Source organism: Hylobates moloch, unplaced genomic scaffold, assembly GCF_009828535.3.
Source record: "Hylobates moloch isolate HMO894 unplaced genomic scaffold, HMol_V3 SCAFFOLD_7, whole genome shotgun sequence".
In the NCBI taxonomy this organism is placed as follows: domain Eukaryota; kingdom Metazoa; phylum Chordata; class Mammalia; order Primates; family Hylobatidae; genus Hylobates; species Hylobates moloch.
Genome location: NW_026652282.1, coordinates 57,745,071 through 57,751,276, shown reverse-complemented (window position 1 = coordinate 57,751,276; position 6,206 = coordinate 57,745,071).

Below are 6,206 nucleotides of genomic sequence, written 5' to 3'. Positions count from 1 at the left end.
TCTATCTATCTATCTATCTATCTATCTATCTATCTATCTATCTATCTATCTATCTATCATCTATGTATCTATTTATCTATCTATCTATCCCCTATGTAAGTTTCATTACATGTAAATGGTTCCATTATTCATCTGTAAGCTTTGAAAACTTCCTTTAGCCATTCTTTGTCTGCTGGCAACAAATTCTCTTAGCTTTCCTTTGTCTGAGAATGTCTTGATTTCCCCCTCATTCCTGAAGGATATTTTCACCAGATAGAGCATGCTGGAGTGCAGTGGTGTGACCATAGTTCACTGTAGCCTCAAAACTCCTGGCCTCAAAGTGATCCTCCTGCCTCAGTCTCCCAAGCAGGCTCCTGAGTAGGTGGGACTATAGGCGCACACCACTCCTGGTTAATTATTTTATTTTTAGTAGAGACGAGGTCTCATTATGTTGCCCAGGCTGGTCTCAAATTCCTAGCCTTGGGTAATCCTCCCACCTTGGCCTCCCAAACTATTGGAATTACAGGTGTTAGCCACTGTACCTGGCCACATTTGAATTCCTTTTCCTATGTAGGTAAGGTGTTGTTTCTCTCTTGCTGCTTTCAAGTTTCCCATCTTCAGTTTTCAGAAGTTTGATTATGATGTGCCTTGGGGTGAACTTGAGTTTATCCTATTTGGGGTTTGTTCAACTCTTGAACCTGTTCATTTCTGTCTTTTGCCAAATTTTCAGCCATTATTTCTTGAGTAATTTTTTTTAGCCCCATGCTCTTTCTCTTCTTCTTCCACATCTCCAATTACGTGAATGTTAAGTCCTTTGTTATAGTCCCAAGCATCCCTGAGGCTCTGTTCATTTTTTTCTCTTTGAGACTGTGTTTCATTTTGTCACCCAAGCTAGAGTGCAGTGGCACAATCACAGCTTACTGCAGCCTTGATCTCCCAAGCTCAGGTGGTCCTCCCACCTCAGCCTCCTGAGTAGCTGGGACTACAGGTGTGCATCACCACATCCAGCTAATTTTTGTATTTTTAATAGAGACAAGGTTTCACCATGTTGCCAAAGCTGGTCTTGAACTCCTGGGCTCAAGTGATCTGCCCACCTCAGCCTCCCAAAGTGCTGGGATTACAGGCGTGAGCCACTGTGCCCAGCTCTGTTCATTTATTTTTAAGTCTATTATTTTTCTCACCATTGTTCAGATTGGGTAATTTCTAATGTTCTATCTTTACGTTCACTGATTCTTTCCTCTGTCCTCTCCATCCTCCTTTTGAGCTCATCTACTGAGGTTTTTAGTTTGGTTATTATAGTTTGTTCTAAAATTTTATTTGATTCTTCATTATATCTCTTATTTCTTGGCAAGATTTGCTATTTTTTAAATTTGTTTTAACCTTGTTTGTAATTGCTCATAGATTGCTCATAGAAGCATTTTTTTTAATGTTGGCCACTTTAGAATCTTTGTCAGATAGTTGAAATCTTTCTCTTTCTCATTCAAGTTGAGAGTCTCCTGGTTCTTGGTATAATGAGTGAATTTATTTTTTTTTAAAGACACAGGGTCGGCTGGGCACGGTGGCTCAAGCCTGTAATTCCAGCACTTTGGGAGACCGAGGCGGGTGGATCACAAGGTCAGGAGTTTGAGACTAGCCTGGTCAATATGGTGAAACCCTGTCTCTACTAAAAATACAAAAATTACCTGGGCGTGGTGGCGGGTGCCTGTAATCCCAGCTACTCAGCAGGCTGAGGCAGCAGAGTCGCTTGAACCCGGGAGGCGGAGGTTGCGGTGAGCCGATATTGCGCCACTGACTCCAGCCTGGGCGACAGGGAAGAAAGCGCCCTCCTCAAACTCAAAAAAAAAAAAAAAAAAAAAGACACAGGGTCTCACTATGTTGCCCAAGCTGACCTTGAACTCCTAGGCTCAAGTGATTCTCCCAACTCAGCCTCCTGAGTAACTGGGACTATAAGTACTGGGTTTAGATATAGAGTGATTTTCATTGCATCCTGGGAATTTTTGGATATTATAGTATGAAACCCTGGATTTCATTTACATCTTTTGCTTTTGGTAGGCTTCTTCTGACACCATTTTCATCAGAGGAAAGGGCCACTGCCTGGTTACTGCCGGGTAGAGGTTCAAGTTCAATTTCCCTCCTTGGCCTTGGTTGGTATGTGTGGTGGAGGCTTCTCCTTTTTACTGTGCAGGGGTAAAAATTCCAGCTCCCTACTAGGCCTCCACTGATGCCTCCCTAGCTGGAAGGGGCAGAAGTGCCTTTTTACTGTTCCTCAGGTGGGCTTCCACTAACACCACAGTCAGGAGGTGGAGATTTGGGGAGGGGAGGAGAGGGAGGCTAGTGGCCTCATTAAATGATATGTTATGGTCAAAGTCCTGACTCACCACCAGGCTCCTCTGACACTGACACCACCCAACAGGAAGGGGGTCTTGTTACCCCTTGGGGATGGAAGTTTAGGCTCTCTACTCAGCCTTCTCTGACACTACACCAGAGAGTACGGGGGAGCCTGGCCAGAGTGAAAATCTGGGTTATCTACTTGGCCTTTGCTGGCTTGGGTGCAGCTGCAGTTTTTTTTTGTTTTTTGTTTTTTCGTTTTTTGTTTTTTTTCTGTGGTGTGTGGTTGCAGTGGGTGGTTATTGTCTAAGAGTTTTCTGTCTGGCTAAACTCCATTTCCTGGTCTTATGGCTAGAGAGAACAGGCCAGTTACTGGTGTTTGCAGTTTTTTTTTTTTTTTGTCTGTGCCCATTGGCATTTCCAGGCTGCTGGCTTCTCCAGTACCTGGTCTGGAATATTTCATACAACGGGAAAACCCAGGGAACTCATCACCTCGCGTTCAGGTCACCGGGGTTCCTAGTTAGTCTGCCCCCTTCCTCTTCTTTCATAGTCTTCTTATGTTTGTCTTATATATAATGTCCAGAGTTTTAGCTGTACTTAGTGTGAGGAATAAATAGGGAGAAGTGTGTCTATTCTAACTGGGCCCATAACTGGAAGTCTTCCATCTTTTTAAAAAAATTAACTACATTTAGTTTTTGAAGAGTGCCAGTCAATTGTTTTGGATTTGTCTTTTTCCTCATGGTGTCATTTATCTCGTTCCTTTATACAGTACTCCCCCTCTTATTCATGGTTTTAACTTTCCATAGTTTCAGTTACCCATGGTCAACTGCAGTCCGAAAATATTAAATGGAAAGTTCCGGAAATAAACAATTTATAAGTTTTAAATTGTATGCCATTATGTAATGAAATCTTGTGCTGTCCTGCTTCATCCCGCCCAGGATGTGAATCATCCCTTTGTCCAGTGTATCCACACTGCATACACTACGCACCTATAAGTCACTTAGTAGCCATCTTGGTTATCACTTCAGAAAAACATAGTATATATAGGGTTTGGTACTATCTGCTGTTTCAGGCGTCCACTGGGGGTCTTGGAACATATTCCCCATGGATAAAGGGGGACTACTGTACCCTGTATTTACTGTAAACTGGAAATTAAAATAGAGGGAATCTTAAATAGGTTGGTCAGAATAGGCTTCACTGAGAACGTGGCATTTCAGCAAAGAATTGAGGGAGGTGAGGAAGTGAGCCATGCAGAGGAGTAAACCTAGCAAGGGGAAGCCAGTGCAAAGGTCCCGGTAAGGAGTGCCTCTGGCTTGCTCAAGGAACAGCAAGGAGAATCAAGTGGCTTTAACAGAGTAAGGGAGGGGAGAATGCCAGGAGACGAGATCAGAGATTTAATAAGGGACTAGATTGTGTAGGACCTTGTAGACCACTGTAAAGATTTTGGCTTTCCTCTCAGAGAGATGGAGTGCCATTGGAGGGTTTCGTGCAGAGAACTGGCATGACGTGACTTGAGTTTAGCAGGATTGGTATAGCTTCTTTGCAGAGAATAGGCCACAGCGGCAAGGGTGGAAGCAGTGAGACCAGTCAGGTGGCTGCTGAAGTGATCCAGCTGAGAGGTGGTTGTGCCTTGGACCAGCATGGTAGCACCAGAGATGATGAGAAGTGGTTGGATTCTGGGTGTATTTTGAAAGGAGAGCTAACAGGATTTGCTGACAGATTGGATACAAGGTGTGGTTCCAAGGATTTTTTGCCAGGACAACTGGAAATGTGAAATTGCCATCAACTGAGATGAGGACAGTTTTAGGACGGGTCATTTTTGGGGGAAAAGGTCAGCTGTTCAGAAATGAACATGTTGAGTTTGGGATGTTTGTTAGATATCCAATTGGAGATGAACACAGGCCGTGCCACCAAGGTGCTCAAAGTGAAAGAAATGGAAATATGGAAGCCCATCATTACCATACCTGTGAAAAGTGGTATTTCAGGAGGGTGTATAGAAAAGCAAGTTAGCTGTTCTGCTTGCTGGGGGGAAGGGGACTTAAGAAAAGTTTCACAAAGGAGATGATATTTTCAGTTTTGTCCCAAAGGGTGACTGGGCGTTCATTAGACAGAAAAAAGAATGTATTGTTTTCTGTACTCCTAGATTTGGCACACAATGATTGCTCAATCAGACCCAATCCAGTCACTATTTTTGTGAGTTTGGACATTACTTAACCTCTCTGAGACTTGGTATTGTAATCTGTGAAAAGGAAATAATCACAGTGTTCTTGTGAGGGTTAAATGTAGGACACTTAGCACACCGCGTGGTACATAGTGGGTTAGTGTTAATTATGGTCAAATGAATGAATGAATATCTTCCTTAATGACCAAATCTAGGCTAGGCTGGTAACCCAGGAGCCTAGTCTCCTATATGCTTAACAGTTTGTCTATAGAGGTTGCTAGACTCCTTTCAACCTCTGAACTGCTCTGATTGAAAAATAAGCATTGATAAGCCTCGACTGAATGGAGAGAGTCAAACTACCCTCCTCAGGCCCCTTCCTTACCCCCTTTTTTGCCCTATCCCCTTTAACAGGTTCCTTCCTCCCACCCTCTCTCTCTCTTCATTTTTTAATGATTGTGAGCAAAATCCCTTCAGACTCATAGTGAGCTTCTCCTCATTCTGTAGGCTCCCTGCCGCTCAGACTGAACTGGGTTGACATGGCTGGGAGGAGGTCAGCCACACTGAGACACTGTGACACTTAACTAGGGAACCTCCCTCCCAACTGCTAGGGCTCCAGCCTGAGACCCCAGGGAGACAGTCGCCCCCTACGGACCAAAAGCGCCCCACACCGCTGCAGGCAGCTCTGGTTGCTAGGCAACCAGGCGATGGAGGACTTCAGGAACGGATTTTCAAGCAGAGAGACCATTTCTCTCCCCTTCCACCGCCTCTCCGGCTCCTTCAGCAAGTAGACGGGGCTGGGAACGCGCGGTCTGCTGCTGTCTGTCTGATAAGCTGGGCTCATTCTTGAAAATAGAGCTTCACTGGGTGACCTCCATATTGTGTGTGGTGAAACGATCACTCTTGCCCCAAATGTGGTTTCATCTGGGGGCTGGAGACTCGGGTCGATCAAGGTGGAAGTTTCTGATTTGCAAGGAGGGGAGGAGCATTGTTGTGGGTGTGCACCCTTAGTCAATGGGAATTCTAGCAAATTGAGCTTGCGTGGGAATAATTTTGATCAGTCCATCAAGATTTCCTCACGATTCCCAATGTATACATTAGGAAACTCTTACGTTAGCCCATTAAAATAAAAAGGTCATTGGGAATGACAATATATAAAGGATCATTCATACCTCATTGGGGACAAGTTTTCAGTGGCTTTCATGAATACGGTTTCTCTCCAGACAAGGGAGAGATCATGAGATCTGTGAATCCCTGTGAGTTGGGACAGAGCTCAACAAAATGGAAAGAAATAAAAAGAATGGCGGGGCTGGGGGTGTGGTAAACACAGAATCTGGCAGCTTCTGAGCTCTGTGTCTGGTTTGGGGATCCCCAGCTCTGTGCCCCCTGTGTTAGGACCATGCTGAAGCACTCCATCCTTATGAAGGCTGTGGGGGACCAGAAATCCATAGCTTTTCCTTCTAGTAACCTAGCATTCTGGCCCAGGAGTGGGCCCAGGCAGGCCAAGGCCATGACCGAAACAATCTTTCCACTTGGGACGCATCTCTTCCTTCTCGGCTAGTACAACAGAAGCTTGATTGTGGCAGAGCCCCAAGCCATGGCGAGCTTAGGAGAGAGCTGTGCCCAGGAGTCTCCTCGTGGGGTTTCCCTCAAGAGTTCCAAGGTAGAGATACCAGGGTGAGGTAACTGGCATCCAGAGAGCATCTGGCCCAGCCACTGCTCAGTCCACATCTCCACAGGG